Source organism: Bison bison, unplaced genomic scaffold, assembly GCF_000754665.1.
Source record: "Bison bison bison isolate TAMUID 2011002044 unplaced genomic scaffold, Bison_UMD1.0 scf7180017864213, whole genome shotgun sequence".
Lineage (NCBI taxonomy): Eukaryota > Metazoa > Chordata > Mammalia > Artiodactyla > Bovidae > Bison > Bison bison.
In genome coordinates, this window is record NW_011494785.1 from 4,489,731 (window position 1) to 4,514,248 (window position 24,518).

At 41.8% G+C, this 24,518-nt stretch overlaps 1 protein-coding gene across 7 annotated transcripts in view; it reads left to right on the forward strand.

The window, feature by feature from the left end:
* Positions 1-3,016: 3,016 nt before the first annotated feature.
* The window catches only part of ERC1 (ELKS/RAB6-interacting/CAST family member 1), a 267,938-nt gene continuing 246,436 nt past the window's right edge, over positions 3,017-24,518 (forward strand). For 5 of the 7 annotated variants that reach the window (XM_010845037.1, XM_010845040.1, XM_010845042.1 and 2 more), the window contains exon 1: positions 3,017-3,065. The gene's annotated coding sequence lies outside the window, so the exon portion shown is untranslated. The other 2 variants (XM_010845038.1, XM_010845039.1) reach the window with 2 other exon arrangements.

Consider the following 24,518-nt stretch of genomic DNA (forward strand, 5'->3'; position numbering starts at 1 on the left):
TAGATATCGAACTCATGTCCTCTGTGTTGGAAGGCAGAGTCTCAACCACTGGACCACCAGGGAAGCCCTAATCTAGCTCTTGGGACATCCCTTTACTTCTGAATTAGATCCACTGATTCCTGGTCAGTAGTGTTGCCAGACACCTCATTTCTACCTCATGGTTAAGTTAACTTTGAAAAAAAAGCCTATGTGGGTGCTTGACGTTTTCAATCTCTGCATATCTGAAAATGTTCTCATTCTGATCTTTTAATGATAGTTCAGCTAGGAATAGTTGTTGTGTTTTTTTTTTAATTCCTAGAATTTCAAGCTCAAGAAATATTTCCCTCAGACACTTGAAGGTCTTTGTTATCTTCTCATATCTACTGTTGCTGGTAAGAATTCTAATCACAGTCTTACTCTTTTATGGGTCACTTTTTTCCTGGGAAATTCAGGACCTTCTTGTATCTTCAGCATTTTAACATTTTACAAGGTTGGTTTCTGTTTTTGCTCTCCACCAATGGACAATTTTTAGCTCTGGGAAACTTTCTTCCATTATTTCTGGGTTAATTTCCCATCTTTTATTTACTGTTTTCTCTTTCTCTTGTAATATTAGTACTGTTGGATTGACTTTTATATTTTCTCTTGCAATTTCCATCTCTTTGCATATTTCTTCTATTTTCCTTAAAACTTAATGGACTTTACCTTTCAACAAAAGTGAATTTACAATTTTGGCAATTTCTTATTTTTAATTTAAGATTTACTTTTTGTTCCTGGATTGTTAACTTATATGAGTATATTATCCTTGTTTCATAGCTGTAATAAGTTGGGCGCATACTATATTTTTTTTAAGTTCTCCGAAGTGTCTTTTTCCTCTGTGGTCACATTTTCTCCTCTGTCAGCCCCAAGCTGGAGACTTCCCTTAAATATCTAACAGCCCTTGGTTATCTGTTCATATTTAAGATGAAATAGTTGGACGCTGATGACGAATCTTTAGAACTTGGGAGGGTCTTGCCAACTTCACTCTAGGGTGAATGGGTAGGAAGCTGGCTATTGTGCCAGAATAAAGAATGCTTTACTCTTAGTCATTAAATGCTCCCCAGAGATTATAAGAACTTGATTTTTAGCCTGGGATAAATGCCTAGCTATTGTATCTGAGGTATGGGGTGGGGAGGGCTGGGGTACTGCTGTTCTACATAGAAACCTTTAGTTTCCTTGTTTTCGTCCCTGCTTCTCACTCTTGGTCTGTTGTGCTGATGTCTCCAAATTTCAATTTCTTTAAATCACTTCTGGCTGCTAGGCCTCCTTCCTCAACCGCAGTACTCATTCCCTACACCTATTCCAAACTATGGTTTCTTCCATTTTGTTTAATCAGACCACACTCACTTTCTCGGTGTAAAATTAAAAAAAAAAAAAAAATTTTTGGTGGCTCCCTTCCCATTTTCTGTTCTGTACTGATTTGTATCATTTTTCATTTCTTTATGAGCATTTTAACAGGGTTTTAGGAAGAGAAGGCAATTAAAGAATGTACTCAGCCAGCTTGAATTAAAAAAAAAAAAAACAAAAACCCTGGGACTTTCCTGGTGGTCTGGTGGTTAAGGCTCCAAGTTTCCAGTGCAGGGGGAATGGGTTCCATCCCTGGTCAGGGAACTAAGATTCAGAATGCTGTGTGAGGTGGCCAAAAAAAAAAAAAAAAAGACCCTACTTAAATGTAGATTAAAAGAAAAAAAAGATATGTAGGGCAGAGTAGGGAATAAGAAACAAGAACAGTGGAATGACAAAAAAGAGAAACCAAAAAATTTTCTAAGCCTGTGATGTGGACAGTATTCCTGTGTAGGCAGAACAATGCTTAACTTAGCATCTTCCACTCTTCAAACCCACACATTTCAGGGTTTGAAGATAAACCTGAGACATCTCGTCCACACCCCACTTTACAGTTAAGAAAAGCAGGACCCAGAAGTACTGTGATCTTCCCAAGGTCACACAACTAGAGGGTGGGCGAGGGGAAACCAGGTAGATAGCATGAAGTCCACTTTGCTTTCCTTTCACCGTCTCACATCGCTGGGGAGTTTACAGGACGAGCGGATCGGCAGTCAGGTGAGGAGGACCGTGAGTCACAGGGGGTAGGCTTTTCCTGAGTGAAGAGTCTGGGAAAATCAAATACTTTACGACGCTTCGTTTGGCAGGACCGCGCCGTCCCCAGGCAGCGGTCCTGATCGTACAGAAGGGGGCGACGGTGTAGCAGGACCGGGGCCGGGGGAACCCGAGGGCGGCGACGCTGGGCGGAGGGGGACGCGGTGACGAACGAGGACCCTGAGGAGGGGCGCGAAGGTGGCGGTGGGACCACGAGGGAACTCACGCTGCTGTGACTCAACTGCTCTCAGGGTGTTTAGTTACTGATAAAACACTCGCTGGTAGGGGCTGCCAACAACCCACATCATCACTCTTGCGGCGGCGACAGCTTACCTACAGCCTCACAGTAACGGTGCGTGCCTCAGACTAGGAAACCTGCCAGCGCTTCGGCACCACAAACTGGGGCGCACGACGCGGGGCCGCCTGCCACCCACGAGGACAGGGAAGGCCGCCGACGTGAACCGCGGACAGGCCGCAGGCGGGGTCTCCGGGCAGTGCGGATAGTCCGAGGGCCTTGGGGCGGGAAACTCACCTGCCCTCGGAGACCTGGGCCCCGGCTCCGCGGCCCCGGTCCGCCGAAGCGGTAGTGGTTTGCCCACTGTCGGCGCCGCGCCGCCTCCTACGGCAAGCGGGAGGAGACAGACGCCTAGCGCCCCGCGCGGGGAGTGTGTGCGCGTGTACACCCGCACCCGCCAGCCCCCAGCCCACCGGCCTCTTGCAAGGCGCCCGAGGCCCGCGCGCGGCCGAGTCGCCCTCCCAGGAGGCTGCGTGATGGCGAGCGGGCGCGGCCGGGCGGGGGCGGGGCTCACGCTGACGTCGGCCCGGGGCGGGGCTGAGGACTCGCGCAGGGGGCGGGACGCGGTGACGTCGGGCGCCCAGGCCGAGCTGTGGCGGCGGCGGTAGTGGCGGCGGCGGCGGCACCCGGGCGGGCAGCGGCATCGGCAGCCCAGAGGAGGGTGAGACGGCCGCGGTAGCGGCAGCTCGGGATCGGGCGGCGCCTGGAGCTTCCCGCCCGTCGCTGGCGCCAGGGCCCTCGGCTCTCCTGCGCCCGCTCCTCCCCACGGCCCTGGCTGGGTCCGGGCAGCGCGCCCCCGGGGAGGGCGGAGCCGTAGGTGAGGCGCGGGGACCCCTCCCCTCCGCGCCCTGCCGGGGGGATGGGACGTCCGGGAGGGCGGCCCCACCCAGCCCACCGGCGGGTGTCCCTAGACCGGCTCGGGGGCGGCGACGGCGGGGACCCGTGGGGGCTGCGGGCGGCCGGCTTCAGAGGCATGATGTTGCGGGCGAGGTGGGGACGTGCACGCCTCGGGGAGCCCCGGGAGGCTGGGGTGCGGTCGGGTGGGTCTGAGGTTTGGGTACCGATATGCAGCGTTGAAAGAGACGAGGATTCTGGTCTCTTCTGTGAAGTAGTAAGATGGGAGATGGAGGGTTGGCTTCCAGAAAGGAGATGAGCTGTGGATGTTGCCTTTGAAGCAGTTGGAGAAGCTATTGCACTAGGTCTCACGTTTCTACTTAGGGCTTGGGGTCTTTTTTTTTCCCCCTTTAGGCGGGGTGGGGGTCGAGGAGGGAAGCGACTCCTTCAGCTTTTGGCTCAGGGTGGGGAAATTGTGGAGCGTGGACGGGTTTGGAGTTTTACACCCTTGAAGAGGAGCCGAGATCTTGTGTTAGACAACTTCATTTTGGCAGCAACATTAGGTAATAGGTCCCTTTACACTTAATTCCTAAAAGGCGTTATCTTCCAGTCTTTTATTTATTTTGGTGCCTATACGATCTGTATACCTCATCTTCAAGTTTTATCCTGGCCCCTTAAGAGATGGCCCGAGGATCAGGTGGTTCCTTTGGAAGTCACGTTTCTGAGTAGTTGCAGGTGGTTGTGGTTGACTGCTTTGGATGGATGAGATGAACAATTTGCACATTCCTGTTGGCGCTAATTAAATGAAACATACTTACGTGTTTTAAAGCACGACTGTCTTTTGCAGCTCAGTTTTTAGTAGATCTTGACAGTTGTTTTGTGTTTGATAATTATTGGAGATTTCTGAAGTTTCTCAATTGCATACACTTAAAATGAAGTGGAATAAAAGTTTTTGGTAGGTCCCTACATTTTTGAGAAACATTCTTTAAGTCAGGTGCTCTTAAAATGTTTTTGGGAGCATGTGTCTGTAACTGCATAGGGAGATGTTACTAAGAGTAAAGGTTCTTCACAGTGGTGTTTCACAACTTAGCACATTAAATCAGAATCTCCTTTTCTGGATTGCTGCTCCCCATCAGATTACAGAACTCCCTGGCCTTACCTGTCAGTTAATATCATTTAAGCTATTTCTTGCTCGGAAAACAGGCCCTGAGATGGACATGTATTATGTAATAGATGGAAGTAGGCATGACTCTCAATAATTCATTTATGGAGGAAGAGAAACCGTCATGAAATGGAATTTAAGCAGTGACTTTCCCAAGGCTTATTCAATTTATTTGGGAACATAGCCAGAGAAGTGCTTTCCTGTAACCCAAGAGAGAAATATCAGGGTGAGTGTCAGTGGTTGCCTTTTTTAACGTGTCTACTTAATGAGCAGACTATTATCCTCCAGCAAATACTTCTGCTTGAAGAAACTTATAGGAAACAGAGGATATAATAGCTATTAAGTGAAAATAGGTGTGGTCCAATTTGTAATTATAAACAAAAGATTTAATTAACTATTCAGACAAGTCAAATTATAAGTTGATATAATAATGGTTTTGATACTGGAGTAGTCACTTGGAAAGATTAAAATTCACATATCTGGTTTTGGCTTTTATATTATACTTTGACTTAATTGAGTATATATGGGGACAGATGTGAACTGAGATACCAGGTGAAACTGTGTGTGTATTTTGCTAAAATCACATTTCCATGGCTGACAGTGGGATGTGGTTCTCCTTATTGGAATGCAGTCATATAATTTGGGGAAAGTGTAGGGTGATCTATTTCTCTTTAGGATTTCTTATGCCTGAGAAAACCGGTATGTTTTATTTTTAAGAAGTGTCATTTACTAGTCATTACTATGATATCTTTGTTGAGTCTACTGGGGTATTCCCCCCCTCCTCCCTTTTTTTTAAATTACTAAAGTCAGATAAGTATGTCAGTCTGTTAGGTCAACTTTAATACTGAAATGAAAAGCGAAGATTCTTAAAGCAACAACTGTTCTTTTTCTATGCTACATTTATGCTTTTAGAAACACTATAAGAGCTATTAAATGTGTTTTGCACGTACTATGACAAAAACGTTGATGGAGAAAGATGAGGGAGTGAAGTATTTTGGCTAATCAAATAACAAGCAGTGTATTGATTATGGATTTTCAGACATACAATGTAATAAAGTAAATTAAGCATAAAGGTTATGTGTAATACAGTTTATTTCTATGACTTGCTTTTTCAAAATGTGAGCCTTTGGGGTTCTGGCTCATTCATTTATTCATTCAACAGTTATTTTTTGAGTATGGTTCTGGGTAAATTTTTTAGCCATTGGGAATATAGTAGTGAACAACACTGACTAAAATTCTCACCTTCATAGAACTTACCTTCTGGATACCTTCTGGGGAAATGAAGAGGAACTCAGCAAAGGAGATTAATAAGAGGCCATTAAGGTAGAAGGAAAACCAGGAGAGTATGATGTACTGGAAATGAAGGAAAGGAAGGTTTCAAGGAGGAGGGAATGATCAACTGTGCCATTGTTTAAAGATGTGTCAGACTGTTGGGCAGGAAAGAATTCTGCCTGATGTCTAATAACAGAGAGATGACTAAATGCTTTTTAGTGTGAGATGGAGGCAAATGGAAGAATCAGTTTTTTACTTCCTTGGATTGATTTAAAATAAATATATGTATAAATATATATATTTAAATTATATATAAATCATATTTTATGATTTACATGTGATAAATCATATATATATTTTAAAGTCATATACAATATATATTTAAATATATATATATTTCATACTTTATTCTTTTCAGAACAAAATATGCAGCCTGGGAGTTTATACTTATACTAAGGAGAGGGCTTCCCTGTGGCTCAGCTGGTAAAGAATCTGCCTGCAATGGGGGAGACCTGAGTTCTATCCCTGGGTAGGGAAGATCCCCTGGAGAAGGGCAAGGCTACTCACTCCAGTATTCTGGCCTGGAGAGTTTCATGGACTGTATAGTTCATGGGGTCACAGAGAGTCGGACACGAGTGAGCAACCTTCACTTTGAGGAGAGGTATGATGTTATTGTTATTGATCATATATACACTTATTTTTTTAAACACATGTATCAAATCAGAAGTTATGAAAATACACAGGGAAAAAAATAAGTCTCTTCTCCATTCAGTTGTTCCTGAAGGCAGACACTGTTTTCAGTTTCTTGTTTTTCCTAACCAGTGAAATTTTGTGCAATAATATGGCATTAAGCTATTTTAAAATTGCATAAAAATAACAAGTATTTTATCCTCTAGGTATTTTTTTCACAGGTTTAATATTTGTAATTATATTAATTACAAATAACTATAAATTAATATTTATAGTTGAAGTCTTAACTACCCACAGACCTTTTTTTTAAAGTAATGGCTTTATTGAGGGATAATCCACATACCATACAATTCACCCATTAAAGTGTATAGTTAAGTGTTTTTGAGGAGTACATTCATCACCATGATCAATTTTAGAACATTTTCGTCCTCTCCAAAAGAAGTCCCAAACCCGTTAGCTGTCATTCCCTGACGTTTGGTTTTTAAGTATTGTTTTGCATAGTATGTGGGGAAAATGTTTGTGAATTACTTCATTTCCAGTTAAATGGCAGTGAAGCCATTTAGTGTTTACTTTTAATATTCTCTTTTTAAAAGCAATTTTTTTAGTATCTATTTACCTGGTTGCAGGTCTTTTAGTTGTGGCAGATGGTATCTGGTTCCCTGAACAGGGATCGAACCTCAGCAAGGAGTTTCGTTATAGTGCGAAAAGAGGAAAAGTTAACAGGCTTTTGTGGTCTGCTATGTTAAGTGCTTCGATAAGTGACATACAGGGTTCTACATCAGCTTATAGGATGGATCCCTAATAGGATTGCAGGAAGATCTAAGATGAGATCTCTTAAGGATAAGCGTGATTTGGCTAGATGAAAAGGATGCACGCCGAGGAAACAACGTGTGCAGGACCCAAAGGCAAGAATGCGATAAGGCAGGTGAGTGATATGAAGATGGTTTGACCTGGCTGCAGTGTTGAGTGGTGTGGGTATCACTTCTCCTTTCTGTGAAAAGGTGTGCTGTCTTAAAAAAGCAAAATAATTACAGTATTAATTTGCTTAAACTGTGGATTGCTGTCACTTCTTAGCTATAGAACTTTGGGTGAGTTACTTTATTGTCTAAAACTCAGTTAATTTTCTCATCTGTAGTCCTATCCAATGTGATTGTTGTGAAGAATAAATGAGATAGTGCTCATAAAACTTGAAATATAGTGAGTACTCTAAATCCAGCTGCCCTGATGATGACATTGGGGTGGTGGTTTTGATGATGTTGTGACAATGATCCTGAAAAATGGAATTCCTTAGGGTATTTTGGAGCCTCACAGAGTGCTTGGGAGACTGGAAAATGACCTGTCATTTAAATTTTTTTTTTCTGGGAAGAAGGAAGTGACTGCCCAAAGCTTGAGACCAGCACTGTTCCGTGGAACTTTGTGTGATGGTAGGGATGTTCTCTGATTCACCATCAAATGTATTATAGCCACTAGTCACACGTGCCTTTCTTTTTTAAAGATTATTTGGTGTGGACCATTTTTAAAGTCTTCATTGAATTTGTTAGAACATTGCTTCTGTTTTTTATGTTTTGGTTTTTTGGCCCCAAGGCACGTAGGATCTTAGTTTCCCCAACAGGAATAGAACCCGTATCCTCTGTATTGCAGGGCGAAGTCTTAACCACTGAACCAGCAGGAAAGTCCCCTCATGGGCCTTTTGAACCCTTGAAATGTGGTTAGTGTGACTGACAGGCTGTATTGTTAATTATATTACAAGTAATTTAAATAGCTACTGTGACTATTGGCCACTATACTGGGCAGCACAGTTAGACACTTAAAGATTGAGGAATCTCATATTGAATTGTGGCAGTATTATAGAGTCGATAATTTTTAAAAGTTAAAAAAGTAGTTTTAGAAGCCTCACCAGGGGGTGGATTACAGCATGGGTTTACTAGGTCACATCAGAAAATAACGCTGTAGTTTCCTAGAATTGACGTGGCTCCTAGACAGATAAAGGAAATGTAGTAGTTGTAATGTGTCTAGACTTCAGCTAGATCTTTTCGTGTTGTCTTTGTGGGAAATATGAAAAATTATGTTGTAGATTTCGTGAGAATAGGGACTATGTCACATGTTCTCTACTGAGCAAATAATAGATGCTTACTAAATATTTGATGACTGAATGGATAATGGTACAATTAAGTGAAGTCACAACTGGCTATCAATGGCCCTCCCCAGAGAATAGAGAGTTGCTCACTCAAGATGATGGATTAGGGGAGCTGGTGTTAGATGGACACCTCATCCGTGTGTGTAGTGTTGGAATGACCCAGGAGCAGTGGCACAGAAAGTAGTGGCCATGAGAACCTGTGGCCTGCCTACCCTCACTGAGCGTGGAGGATGTCCAGGTCATCACTAGCTGCTGGTGAAGAGGCAGGGGTGGAAGAGACTGTGTTGCTGAGTAGCATGGAAGTCAAACTCACAGGATTTTTATACGAGGGTTCAGAAATAGTGGTCTGGAGGTGGCAATGGAAGAAAGGAGGGTACCAGCCTCGTTTCCCAGGAGGGGGCGTGGCATGTAAGCGTCTTCACAGCCTCCACTTGAGGGGACTGCGTGGGAAGAGCATCCTGGAAGAGCCAGTTCTCCGCGAAGGCAGAGGTACTGAGCACCTTGAGAGGAGTTCTTTGGTAATAGAGTGAAGTTCCTTGCGAGTGTATTTCCCCACCCGAGTGGCTTCTTTTTTTTTTTTAATCATCACTTAAACTTTAAGAGAAGACTCTCTCATCTTAACAGATTCTTCAGCTCATACTTTCTCTGTCTCTTGCTTTAAGTTGACTTTTGCTCTTTGCTTTACAGCCAGACTTTGTTGAGAGAGTTGTTTGCATTTGCTTTATGTTTCCATTTCTTGACCTGCAGTTTTTCTTCTCTATTTCTGTCTGGCTTCTGTCTCCAGAGTTTCACTGAAACTGTGTTGCTTGGATTACCAATGTCTTTCTTTAAATGCCCTGGCTGTTTTTCTATCCATTTATTTAATCTCTTAGCAGCCATATTAATAGTCCTTTGGTATGCAATAAATTACCCTCAAACTTAACTTAAAACAACAATTTACTGTTTTATAATTTCTTTGGGTCAGGCATCTGGGTTTCGTGTGTCTGATTCAGGGTCACTCAGGAGGCTGCAATCAGATGTTGGCTAGGATTGGTGATCTCAGCACTCCACTTGGGGGAGGGTCTGCTCCCACCTCAGTTGTGTGACTGTTGGCTGGCCTGAGGTCCTTGCTGGCTGTTTGATGGAGAAGTCCGTCTCTGCCATTTGGGTCTCTGCATAACCTCACTCTAGCAACATGGTACCAGTCTCTCCTTGATTGAGGGGTCTGTGGAGGAGGAGGGAGTCCTTTTTGTAACCTAACCTGGGAAGTGACATTGTATCACTTCTGTGGTATCCTGTTCACTGGAACGGAGTCCTAGGTCCAGCACAGGCAAGCGAAGATTACACAATAGCAAGAAACTCAAAGGTAGATGTCATTAGAGCCATTTCCAGGATTGCCTACCACAGCCGCCTTTGACACAGTTCACTTCTCCTCCTCTGGTAGAACTCTCACTTTTTTCAGGGTCTTTAGATCACACTTCTGTTTTCCTTTCTGGTTCTCTGGGCTCTCTTTCCAGTCATCTTTGTTGAACCTTTTTCTCACAGTCATTAAATGTTTGAATTTCTCTGGGTGATCTCATCACCTATTTATTTCTCATCTGTGTGCTGAGTATTTGTGTTGCTATCTTCAGCTTTACCTCTCTCGTGTCAAAGAGCTGTTGTTGTCCAGTGCTGCCACTCGAACGCCCCTTATACTCAGCAGATCCCAAACTAAACGTGTGTGATTCCTGCTCTTCTCTGCGGTTCCTTCATTTGTTAAATGACACTACCAGAAATATGTGTAGTGTTAGTTACCTTGCGGCATGTGGGATCTTAGTTCCCCAACCAGGGATTGAACCCACATCCCCTGCATCAGAAGGTGGATTCTTAACCACTGGACCGCCAGTAAGTGTAAGTAAGTGTTAGTCACTCAGTCATGTCCGAATCTTCACGACCCCATGGACTGCAGCCCATCAGGCTCCTCCGTTCCATGGAATTCCCAGGCAAGAATACTGGAGTGGGTTGCCATGCACTTCTCCAGGGGATCTTCCTGACCCAGGGATCCAGTCCACATCTCCTGCATTGCAGGTAGATTCTTTACTGTCTGAGCCACCAGGGAAGCCTCTACTGGATTGCCAGGGAAGCCCCTAATGGTGTCTTTTGAGGAACAAGAGTCTTAATTTTAGTGTGATCCAGTTAGTGTTTATGTGGTTAGGGCTTTTTTAAAAAAAAATTTTTTTTAATGTGGATCATTTTTAAATTCTTGAATTTGTTACAATATCATTTCTGTTTTATGTTTTGGTTTTCTGGCCACAAGGCATGTGGGGTCGTAGCTCCCCAACCAGAGATTGAACCTGCACCCTCTGCCCTGGAAGCAAAGTCTTAACCACTGGACCGCCAGGGGAACCCGTGGTTAGTGCTTTTCCTGTGTAAAAAATCTTTCCCTACCCCATGGTCCTGAAGTTACTCTTTTGTTATTTTCTTGGAAGCGTTGTTATACCTTTCCCATATAGTTCTGTGATCTGCCTATAATTGATTTTTGCATATGCTTTAAGGTTTATTTTTGTTTTTCCAATATGGTTCCTGATATTCTCAGCATCATTTATCGACAGTTCCTTCCTTTTTCAACTGCATTGTACTAATTCGAGGTTCTGTTCCCTTCCACTCTTTTCTCTGTCTTGGTCCAGTGCCAGACTTAGTTACTCTAGTTTTATAGTACGTCTTCATGCCTGTTAAAGTGTTCCCACCTTGTTTTTTCCCAAGAATGTCTTGACAGTCATTGTCAGTGACGATCATGGTCAGTGATCAGTAATGGTATCAACATAGGGACGATGTAGACATCAATGGAAATGAGTAGAGAGTCCAAGTACAGACACCTATTTGTAGTTAATTTTCAACAAAGGTAGGAGGGTAATTCAGTGGAGGAAAGGATAGTCTTTTTTTTGGTTGTCTATCTTTTTTTAAACATTGGAGTATAGTTGCTTTACAGTGTTGTGTTTTCTGGTGTACAGCCAAGTGAGTCACCTCTACGATGGGCTATGTCAGTCGTCTTAGGGTCTAGAGTTTGACCTTGGGGCAGTGGCAGGACTTTGGGGACTTTTGAGTAAAGGAAATAACAAACTTTATTTATATTTTACAAAGAGTGGGTAGGAGGAGGCTAAGTGAAGAGGCCGATTAAGAGGCTGGGCCTTAATCTTGTTAAAGTCTGAAACAGAAAGTGGTGACAGTGAGGATAGAGAAGCATCTGGAATTGAAAGCTTTAAAGAACACAGGACCGGCTGAGTGTGTGGGTGTATGTACGTGTATGTACATGTACTTTTGTGGGAGAAAGGGCAGTCGGTGGGGAGGGAGGAGACAGGTGACGCCCAGACTTTTGGACGGAGCAGGTAGGTTAGCAGCAGTGCTGTCTTAACGCAGTAGTCACTATACATGGGTATTTACATTTAAACTGATTTAAATGAATTAAGATTTGAAGTTTAGTTCTTCAGTCACACTAGCTGTATCTCATGTGGCCAGTAGCCAAATGGGAGTCATGATATCTGTTATCAGACAGTACAGATAGAGAATATTCTCATTGTCACAGAAAGGTCTGCTGCATAATTCTGGTCGGCAATTTTGGGTAGCAACTAGCTCTTCCCCCAGAGGAAAGTCAAAATAATAGGTGGTTTTCTCCAGTCTTTGAAGAGCTCTGGCTCCAGAGTAACCTAAGGGATTCTGTGAGTCAGACACTATTACCACCACCACCATCATCCAGTCATTGCCAGATACACAACACTTTCATGATCAGATAAGGTGCTGTTGGACAGCGCTGAGCCAGAGGGATGGTGATGCAATTCAGTGGGCTGCTGATGACTGTGGTGGCGCAGCAGGAACCTCTGGGAAGACTGCTGTCCAGTAGACAATCGTGTGAGCCACTTATGTGATTAAAATTTGAGTAGTCACATTACAGAGTTAAAAAGTAATGGTTAGAGTTCATAATCTTATAATGTATTTTATTTAACCCAGTGCATCCAAAATACCATTTTCAACACGTTGAAATATGAAACATACCATATTTAAAATGGGCAACTTTACATTATTTCTTCATACTGAGTATTTAAAATCAATTGCATACTTTTATAGCATAAATTAATTCAGATGCTGTGATTTATCAGAAATACTTGATCTGTACTTAGAGTTCATAACATCTACAGTTGGAAAAGTAGATTCACATGCCCAACTCATTCCAAACATGCTTAAAAGTTTTCCAGTAATTACCAGGTTTTTAAATTTAACTTTTAATTAACAATGAAATAACAAATGCAGTTCCTCAGTCTCACTAGCTCTTTTCAAGTAAACAGCCATGAGTGGCTAGTGGCCACTATATTGGACAGTGCAACTCTGGAACGACCAGTGACATTCACTTGATAGTTGGAAATTCAGGTCTAGAGCTCAGAAGAGAGGTGCAGGGACAGACAGGTGGATGGTAGGGACTGTGAGGAATGTGGAAATGAAAAAACAAGCTTGATTTTGGACAAACCAATATTAAGTTCTCTGTGTTAGTTGCTCAGTCGTGTCCAACTTTTTGCAACTACATGGACTGTAGCCTGCCAGGCTTCTCCATCCACGGGATTTTCCAGGTAAGAATCCTGGAGTGGGTTGCCATTTCCTTCTCTAAGATCTTCCTGACCCAGGGATCCAACCCAGGGCTCCTGCATTGAAGGCAGACTCTTTACCATCTGAGCTGCCAGGGAAGCCCTAGTTCTTGGTACTCCTTTAAAAAAAAAATCTGTGAGTGTGTCTGTGGGAGTAAGGCAGTCGATGAGTGTGCAGAATATTGCAGTGGTTGGGTCAGGTGTGTCATCTTGGGCAACTCACTAAGCCTGTCTGAGCCTTAGTTTCCTCGTCTAGAAATGGGATGATACAGTCTCTGCCTACAAGGTTTCCTGGGAGTGTTAAAGGGAGTCTTCGTGGCAGGTATTAACCATGTATAGTGCTGCGTCTCCTCACTTCTTAGTTGACGTTTCTTGTGGAGTGTGATCATGTGCTCAGTCGTGTCCGACTCTGCGACCCCCAGGGACTGTAGCCCGCCAGGCTCCTCTCTTTAATACTCTATTCTTTATCAGTTTGAAACTTTATTCGTTTTTTAGGGAAAAAACGTATTTTAATTATGCATATTGTTGTGAGCTGAATCCCAATTTGTGAAGCTTTAAGTTATGAAGAAAAGTATATCTTAAAGTAAAGGAAATATACTTATTATTCACATGGATGAATGCTCATTATGGTCTACACTCTATGTTAAGTGCTTTGTATGATGCCGTGAAAGGTTTTTTTCCTAATGTGAGATGTAACATGGTATTTCTTTTGTAAAGTTTCACTTAAGTAGAATTTGTAATAGAAAATCTGTTTTAATTCTGGAACTTTGAAATGTATCATCGTCTCATTCTTTTTCTTAGTTATTCCAGGAGCCACTGTATTGTGCTTGAATCTCTTTGGGTATTTTTAAAATTATGATTTCATTGTATTCTGGGCTAAATCTATAGAGTCTCTAATTCTACATTTGGGTATAAACATGTAAAAAATTATGATGAAAAAATCCCCATGTAATTCATGGTATTCGGAGAAGCATGGTAACCAAGAGGAGAAAAATGGACTCTACTAGGTCAAAGAGGAAGGAACTGTGATTTTTTTAACGGCTCTGCAGATTTCTCCAGGTCTGTCCCTCAGCTCCCAGCTTGCCCATTATATCTGTCACTGCACTGTTTCTCAAGTGTGTTGGATAAGATGACAAACATTTTTACAATACCCCCATGTGCTACAGACCTACGGTGTGCTGGAAAATCTCGCTGTCTTTTTCATATCATGCCCTGTGTACTCCCTTACATCTGATGTTAGGCATCTTGCATCTGTGTTGTTGTAAATAATGAAAAATTTTAATGATGCATTTTGGACCAACAGATAGGTTTGCTGTTACGTGCTAACTGCATTTTGTGGTGGCAGCTGGGAAGTGCTGTATGGGATGGGTTTTTGAGCCCAGGTCCCAAAGGAAGAAATGCTCACCCTAAATGAGAGTGGCCTTTCCCTTTCGTTTCTGTTTAAATATTTTGAACATTTTTTTTCCTTTTAAAAAAGGCCTATATGCCCATTTGGAAAAATTTGACAAGTGTTAGGAAGAAGGCTAACAGATTTCCTACCATTCTTTGTGATGAGCTTATCTGTATACAGTTGACCCTTGAACCAACGGGGGTGGATATGAGGGGCTCTGACCCTCCCTGCAGTCGAAAATCTGTATATAACTTATAGCTGGTCCTCTGTAACAGGGGTTGTTCCAAGTCCACAGATTCAGCCATCTGTGTTTTGTGTCATACTGTAGGATTTACCATTGAAAAAAAAATCCACGTATAATCTGACGTGTGAGGTTCAAACCTGTTGAGTTCATGGATAAATTGTATTTGCAAAATGGAGAGTATATGTGAAAATGTAGGTCCACTTTCATTTACTGTATTATAAACATTTTTCATATCAGACATTGGTTATAAATGTGTTTTGCAGATGGAATGTAATCATAAAGATTTCACTTAAACGTTTCCCAATTGAACAAGTACTAATAAAGCTGGTATATCATAATGTAGTGGTTTTTTCTACATTTTGGATCATTTAAGTAGATAGGGTTTCCTGGTTTTGGAATTACTGGATCAAAAGATGAATGTTTTTAAGACACTTGACCATTTTCAAACTTACTGCTTCCCAAATGCTCTTATTTTTTGAGGATGAAAGCAAGCACTTAGAATACAAATGCTTTTATTATTTTAAGGAAGACAGTAAAACATAGGGTACTAACAGTTTTTCACCTAAACTTTTAAATTTATGAAATGTTTCTTTTCAGACATGCAAAAAGATTGAGTTGTCTAATTAATAAATACCTGTGTACTCACCACCTAGATTAATGTATAATTATATAGTTAAAAACTTTGTGCTTAGTTCTCCCTGGTTATAAATGTGTTTTTACCAACAATGATGTGACTGTTTAACCTTATCCCATAACACAGGTCTATAGCCAAGACCTTTTGGGCCAGAATTCAGAATTTCTTAGGTTTCAGAAAGGTGATCGGCTGCATCTACTGTGTATTATCTAACTTTCCAAGCAAAGTCAGGGGGCACCCTCCAGTTCCTTCATCAAACATATTCAGTTCAGTTCAGTCACTCAGTCGTGTCCGACTCTTTGCAACCCCATGAATTGCAGCACGCCAGGCCTCCCTGTCCATCACCAATTCCCAGAGTTCACTCAAACTCACGTCCATCAAGTCAGTGATGCCATCCAGCCATCTCATCCTCTGTCATCCCCTTCTCCTCCTGCCCCCAATCCCTCCCAGCATCAGAGTCTTTTCCAGTGAGTCAACTCTTCGCATGAGGTGGCCAAAGTACTGGAGTTTCAGCTTTAGCATCATTCCTTCCAAAGAACACCCAGGACCAATCTCCTTTAGGAGAGACTGGTTGGATCTCCTTGTAGTCCAAGGGACTCTCAAGAGTCTTCTCTAACACCACAGTTCAAAAGCATCAATTCTTCGGCGCTCAGCTTTCTTCACAGTCCAACTCTCACATCCATACATGACCACTGGAAAACCATAGCTTTGACTAGACAGACCTTTGTTGGCAAAGTGATGTCTCTGCTTTTGAATATGCTATCTAGGTTGGTCATAACTTTCCTTCCAAGGAGTAAGCGTCTTTTAATTTCATGGTTGCAGTCACCATCTGCAGTGATTTTGGAGCCCCCCAAAATAAAGTCTGACACTGTTTCCCCCGTTTCCCCATCTATTTGCCATGAAGTGATGGGACCAGATGCCATGATCTTCATTTTCTGAATGTTGAGCTTCAAGCCAACTTTTTCACTCTCCTCTTTCACTTTCATCAAGAGGCTTTTGAGTTCCTCTTCACTTTCTGCCATAAGGGTGATGTCATCTGCCTATCTGAGGTTATTGATATTTCTCCTGGCAATCTTGATTCCAGCTTGTGCTTCTTCCAGCCCAGCGTTTCTCATGATGTACTCTGCATAGAAGTTAAATAAGCAGGGTGACAATATACAGCCTTGACGTACTCCTTTTCCTATTTGGAACCAGTCTGTTGTTCCATGTCCAGTTCTAACTGTTGCTTCCTGACCTGCATATAGGTTTCTGAAGAGGCAGGTCAGGTGGTCTGGTATTCCCATCTCTTTCAGAATTTTCCACAGTTTATTTTGATCCACACAGTCAAAGGCTTTGTCTTTGATATCAGTTCAGGTATAATTTTTGTCATGAAATTATTTACAGAATTTGGTGGTTTTCAGAATTGAGATGCATGGTCGTGAACATGTGTGTCTCTCCAGTATACTTGTTCAGTGTGATCAGTCTGGTAGTATTTGTTGAATGGATCGTAACATAGTAGGAGATGTGCTTTAAAATGGAAGGTAACTACCATCCAAACAGTTTAGTATTTTAGGATTGGTAGAAATCAAATAGCAATGAGGACTGGAGTCACTGGGGAAGGCTACACAACCTAGAATGTGGCTCTTTTGAACTGAGTGAGTAGCTCAGGTTGCTCATTTAAGTAGAGAACAACCATGATTAATTACATTGTGTTTACTCCAAGTATTTGCTTGACAAGATTACTTGTCATGGTGAGAGCTTTGATAGACCTTACAATTAGCTTAACTGATTAATAAAAATTATTAAAAGCCACCATTAAGCTGATCGTAACTGAGTCACTCAGCCTTCTCACCGTTCCATAAAAAAGAGTGAAGTGACACCTGTGACGGGTGTGGTGATGGCTGCTGTTAGCAAAGGTCCTCTCTTCCTGTTGGCGTGTTATCACAACATGCCCCAGCGTTGCAGGTCTGTAATTTTTGGTCTCCAGGAGGATCAGATCAAGATCATACAGCCTGATGTCTGGTGTTAGCAGAACTATTAGGCCCCATGCTGGGGGTGGAAGCAGAGACATCTGTGCTTCTTTAACTTGTGGAGCTGTCTTTAACCTCTTACTCATCACAGAGACCTTGTCAGCTTAGGGCCTAGCCCATTAATTACCATATTATAGTGTTGAATGGTCGAGGGCCTTATTGAAGCCCTTAGTTGTGGTAAGACTGAGTAAAAGTAATACATGCTTTCTGTTAAAACAATTGAAAAAGAAAAGAAAAAAAGAAATGCATGTGTACAGGGGAAGAGTGGCTCTATTTGACCTTTGAGAAATAGCTCCTTGCCATCCAAATCATTGCTATGTATATGCGAACATACATGTCTCCTTTTGTCTGCTGTTGGGACAACAGCAGACAATTCTTCTGTAACATGCTCCCTACCCTCCACTTCACAATACATCATAGATGTCTTTATAGAAATTGTCAAATATAGAGATTTACTTATATATTTTTTTTTTCTTCACAGCAGTATTTTATAGTGTGGCGATAGGATAATTTAACTAGTCTCTTGGTGGTAGAAATTTAAATTCTCTCTTTTTGCTGGTACAAAATCATACACTAATTGAACATAACTGCACTTGTATCCTTAAACTTGTGAAATATGTTTTGCAGAGAATAACTTTAAAAGCAAGACCTCCAGAGGGTATGCACATTTTTTTTTTTCATGTTTATGGATCAGTATATTTTCTTTGAAACCACACTCAAACTAACAGCAGTGGAAGATGTACAAGAGAACTGGGTTCACCTTATAAATCAAGCATTTTGAGTCCTACAATACCTCCAAAGGATTAAAAGATAGATGGTTGATGTCTTTGGTTCCACCAAATTGTACTAGAATTGGATTTTAGAAGTTTGGTCTATTGTTAGTCTTTTAATAAAGGGCTTAATATAGCAGCACATTTCTTGTCCCTAGTGACATTTTTGTCACAAAATGAACAGAATCTTAAAAGTTACGGAGGAGGAATAAATTAGTTTGGGATTAACATATACACACTAGTATATATAAAATAGATAATCAATGAGGACCAACTGTATAGCCCAGGAACTCAATATTTTGTAATAACCTGGAAGGGAAAAGAATCTGAAAAAGAGTATGTGTGTGTGTGTAACTGAATCACTGTGCTGTACATGTGAAACTAACAACATTGTAAATCAACTATGCATCATTTAAAAAAATGTTGAAATACGGCCTTTTAAAATACTCTACTCATTTTCTGATAGTTGATGCTACTTAGTAATAGTGTAACTCATCACAGCAGGTTGGACTAGTAATTTTGAGATTTGGGTCAGATTCCATACGTAAAGCTTAACTAGCCAACGGGCGATGTGTTTTCTAGTTCCTCTTATAAATATCTGCTAGCACATGGGTGTCAGCCTTTCCAGCTGTCATTAACTGGAAGTAGGTTACTGTGTTGTGTTAGAGGGTTTTCTGCCCTCTTTTGATTTATGAGTACTTGGTGCTCCTCTGGAGACTCAGAACGTGGAGCGCTGTTACTATCCTTTAATCTGCAAGGAGAGGGTGAGGGCGGCTGTGATGCCCGCACTGTTTGCAGGAAGAGTGAGCATGGAAGGCTAGCACACGACCGTTGTGTGTGTTAGTGTTTTACTCTTAGGCCCCTGGTTGGACTCCAGGATTCTCAGTGGGTATGTATTTGTATGTGGGCTGGAGCTGGGCTTAGGGGGTGGGTGTTCTTTCTCCTCATGTATATAGATTTTTGAACCAATGCCTTTCTTGTAGGGATCCTGGAATTTTCCAGTATTCTTCTCTTTATGGTTTTCCTGACCTAGATGACAAGCTTCGTGGTATGAATATATAGTAGTGGCCAGGTCTGAACTCTGTTTTGTTGCTGCTGTTTTAAGAACTCACAGAAATATAGTAGCGACTATGAGAAGTAGGATTTAAAATATTAAGAAAAACCTTAGATGACAAAGAATTGGCCTCTTGTACCTTCCATGTTCTGCTTTTATTACCCTTATTCCTTTTGGGGTATCAGAGTGGATTATTCTCACTATCACTGCTTCTTTATGGCCATCTATATATTCTGGTTAAGGGAGAGAAAAAGCACTTTTATTCTTAGCAGTTAGATGGACATTTTTTAGAAAGAACTGTACAAAAGCTCTAAGGGAGAAAAACTCAAATCCCCACGTGTAGAAGGGTTTTTAGAATAGAAATGAATTATTAAAAGCAATAAAATTTGTAAAAATTTTGTAATTATAGAAGCAGGATACCACATTTTTTATTCTGCTTTAACCTTTAGTTGCCATTTAGTTGCCATTTGCTTAATTGAGAGATCTCATAAGATATGAAGACCCAGCATAGCCCCAAAATAAATAAAAAGTGACTCTTCGTTGTTTTAAAAATTAAGTTCATTCTTTCAGATCTTGATGTTTGTGATTTTCAGGGCATAATATGAGAGGACAAAAATACATCACAGTGCCGACAGAGAAGAAGGTTGTCAGTTTATGGAATTTGGTTAAAATTAAAAGTGAAATTTGTTAATATGAAGGAAATGACAAGTTTCCTTTACAGTTGTCTTAATTGCTTTTATTTGCTGTTTCCATAAACTCATTTCAAGATTACCGCTACCTCCTGAACGTATAGGAACTATGTTAATTAATTTTACTAGCATTTAGGTTAACCTGTGGAGTTAGCAGACACTTGGCTTACTTGTTTTAGGCATGGCACTGGGTTTTGGAAATAAGGCGCTCCTTTGCCTGTAAGGAAAGTAGTTCATTAACTAAAACATAGTGAATGTATTGTTTTAAAAGCCCTTGGTACTTTAAGAGCGGCGCCTAAATTAGGGGTTTAAGGGTTTGTGCAGGATTGTGATTACTAAGCTTAGTTTGGAAGAATGAGTTGTAAGAAGCTAGTTGATGGGGAAGAAGCAGCTCATGGAAACAAAAGAGAGGATGGTATTTCAGGAAATCGCAGGTATCTGAGAATGGTTGTCACACAGAAAAGGAGAGTGGTTAAGAAGTGACCCATCTTTAGAGAGGCAGGCAGGTCCCAGATCGTGAAACGTTTTGTCTGCAGTGCCAAGGAGTTCAGATTCTTATTTTGGGATGCCATCACAGGAAGTATGTAGGTGTGTGTGATCATGTCATATTTAAATTTTAGAGCAGTGGTTCCTAGTTGTTGTTTTTTTTTTTTGTTCCAGCATCTGTTTGCACTCTTATAAATTAGGCAGACTCTAAATAGCTTTTTTATGTGGGCTGTATCAGTTACTGTTTACCATATTAGACAGTAAAACTGAGAAAATTTAAAAGCATAGGACTGCACGTTCCATTAGCCATCACGGAGCCTCTGGAAAACACTACTATACCTTTGTGAGAATGCACAATGAAAAAGCAAGTGATGTGATGTGAAAACAGTTCTGCACTCCCGCATCTCCTGTTTGGGCCCCTCTGCATCACCTTGTGGGCTTGAGGGGAGCAGGGAGTCTGACTCGCTTGGGAATCGTCGCGTTAGAAGACCATTCCGGCAGTGGTGAACAGCAAGCACTTTAAATTGTGATCCAGTGTGCGCACGTGTGTTCCTGAACACCCAGCAAGTTTTAGGAAACAATACTGTCTGTGTTAGTTATCTCTTACGTAAAAAGTTATCTAAAAACTTAACTGGATTAAGAAAAAACATGTCATCTCACAGTTTTTGGAGAAGGAAATGGCACCCCACTCCAGTATTTTTCCTGGGAGATCCTATGGACAGAGGAGCCTGGTGGCTACAATCCATAGGGTCACAAAAGAGTAGGCTACAACTTAGCGACTAAACAACACAGTTGTTATGAAGAGCACACTGGGTGGTTCTGGCTTAAGGTGTTTCGTGAGGTTGCAGTCGTCTGAAGGCTTGACTGAAGTCGGAGGGTCCCTTTCCAGGCCTGCTCACGTGGCTGTTGGTGCTCTCTGTAGGTTAACTGGAATACCCTTACAGCATGGTGGCTAACTGCCCCCAGAGCCAGAGATCCAAGAGAGTGACCAAGACTGAAGCCTCTGTGTCTTTATGAGTGCATTTTGGAAGTGATACATTGTCAGAAGCAAATCCTTTAAGACTGGTGGTACACAGAGGAATTTTGCCTCCCCTCTTGAAGGAAGGAGTAGCAGATGGTTTAGGCGGGTACCTTAAAATACCACAGGGTACTTGTCAGGAGGAGGGCGTGTCCTCCATGTGTCTGTTTCCTGCACGCCCTGAGTGCAAGGTCCTGATTGCTCTTCATCTGGGCCATTGTTAGAGGACCATTCTGGCAGTGGTTTACAACAAGAACTTTAACTTGTGATCCAGTGTGTGCATGTGTGTTCATGTGCACACCTGAAACAAAAGTTTCAGGAAACAATACTGTGTTATCTCTTATATAAAAAGTTATCTAAAGACTTACTGGATTCAGAAAAAGCATGTCTCAGCATCGTGTTTGCAGCAAGCCACCTTGAGGGGTGAGGTACTGCCTCCCGCTGGGAGAGATCAGCCTTGCTTGCTGTCAGGTGGCGGGCTCCCTGAATTCCGTGTTCCTCTGCGGACACACTGCATGTGTAGTGGCTCCCTGGGCCCCACGGTGCCACCTTGTGGGACTTCGAGTGGGTGGGTAAGATGCTCATAGTGCTGGTTGTGATGTGAGTAGCAAAATTCTTCGTCTCTGACCCAGGAGCCTTGTGTGTGCTGTCTGATGAGTAGAGTGAAGAGGTGTGAAGTAACCACAGCAGATACAGGATAGGGAGCTAACAAAATATTGGATAGGAAGCAAGCTAAGGGGCTCGGAGAACTCTGGGGCCAATTTATCATGGGCTCAAACTAAACAGCTGCAACGTGTGTTGTTGTTGTTTTCAGCAGCAGTCAGGAAGCCAGGTAGGTAATCAGAGAAGGTGTTTCTTTGGATTAATTCAGGGCAGGGGAGTTTGGAATGTGGAAGTATTTTTTTCAAGCTTTTGTGGTATAATTTATGTACAATACCCTGAACATATTTAAAGTGTGCAGTTTGAATTTTGACCTGTGTACCCCTGGGAAGCCTCACCCCAGTCAAGATAGTGAACATTTTGTCACCACGGAAGTTTCCTTCTATCCTTCCAAGATCCCTGATCCGTCTTCACGATCCATGGCTCAACCCCCAGCCCCAGGCACATACTGATTTGCTTTCTGGCCTAATAGATTCCTTCTGGAATTTTATATAAATGGGATCATATGGCTTAATTTTTTTTTCTTGGTCACATTTTTTTTTTATGTGTGTGTCAGCTGTTTGTTATAAAGTACAAGGATTATTATCTTGTGGTTGTGGATCTGGCATATTTTTAAAAGAAATTCAAATTTTTTAAACACTGTCTTCCCTGAAGCTCATATTAGAAAGCCAGAATGAGGCCTTTAGACAGAGCTAGTGGGTTTTCTTCTTTTGTGGTGTTACTAGAAATGAATACAATTCTAATAGTAACAAAGACTCCACGTGCAAATGCCGTTTTGGGTCTGAAAGTGGCTTGAAACTCTGGAGTGCACCTGCTCAGGTTGAACACTCGACGTGGATTTGTGCTCCTGGATCTCAGCCTCTTTAGTGTGATTTAGTTACTCAACTACAGGACAAAGTTTTGCACCAAAGCACAGCTGGGAATTTTTTTTTGAGCGTGACAACTTCAAAGTTCTGGTGGCACGATTCCTGAGACTGAATTACTGCTCTTTGTTAGTTTTCCTGATTCTGTTCTTCTACCCACCATCTTTTAAAGAAGACGTTCTCCTTAATAGAGGGATAAATATGATTATTTAAGCATTACACCCAAGAATACCTAAGGTATGCCTTAAAGTTTAGGTTTAGAGTCCTAGATTAGCAGGACACACTGCTTTGCAACTGGACAGTTGAGATGAGCAGATGATGGCAGATAAGCACAGTGTAATAATTGGGAGCACCCAGGGCTCTAGAATTAGATGCCCTAAATTCAGATCTTGGCCCTACCTCTTAAAAGCTGTGTAACTTTAGATGAGTCATTCAACACCCGTAGGCCTCACTTTCATCTGTAAAGTGGAGATAATGGTAGCACCTGTGTTGTAGGAGGCTTCCCGGTGGCTCAGTGGTAAAGAACCCGCCTGCAAATGCAGGGGACGTGGGTTCAGTCCCTGTGTCGGGAAGATCTGGAGAAGGAAATGGCAACCCACTCCAGTATTCTTGCCTGGGAAATCCCGTGGACAAAGGAGCCTGGATGCTGCAGTCCATGGGGGCGCAAAGAGTCAGACACGACTTAGTGACTAATCAACAACAGCAAGGGGGCTTATAAATATTAAATCTTATAAAATTCTTAGCACAGTGCCTGACATATGGTAAACATTTACTATGCCTTAGCTTTTGTTATCATTTAAGGGGCTCTGGGTAATGAGTAGCTCTCTTGTTTTAAGCAATATTCAGATTACTTCAAAGAGAAAAAACTTTGCAAACCTCTTTGATCTTGAAGATGAATTCACTGCAGTAGTATGTAGATTACTGCTTGTCACCTACCCTACAGTCCAGATTTTTGCTTCCTGAGTTAGGTTCCTCCTGGGAAGGAATTTCCTAACGTTACTAGCAGAGTATTGCAGTGTCTGAACTTGGTGCCCTGTTGCTATTTCTGAGACAAGACTGTGTTTCCTGTCCTGCTTATTGTTACCTCAGGGCTGTCTTTACTGGATCACCAAAGTGGAGATGGGATTGCCAGTGTATTCGCATTTCTGAAGATCTTTAACTCATTTGAGTTTGGCTGGACTATATAGACACTCTAAAATCTTATTTTTGACCATATGATTTACTTGGATTGTATTTTCAGTTGCATATTAAAATATTATTTAATATGTTGAAGTCTGTTGCTTGACTTAAGCCAGTTCTTTGGTAGAATGCTATTAGGAAATGACAGAGATCTAGTTTAGATCTGTATTGTTTTATGTTTAAGAGAAGGGTACAATAGGTGGCTATGCTATGTGTGTTGAAATTTTCTTAGTTACTGTACTTTAGAATATGAACATATTTTCTTATTAAAAAATTCAAGTATTTGTGCATTGTGGGGATAAAGCTTTACAAGTGAAGCTAAGAGTCTCCACAGACATTTCCCCCCAACCTTAGAATTTCCCCTTGCCTCTAACCACTGATGTTCAGATTTGGCATTTCACATGTAGGAATTCTTTGTATATTTTGTATAC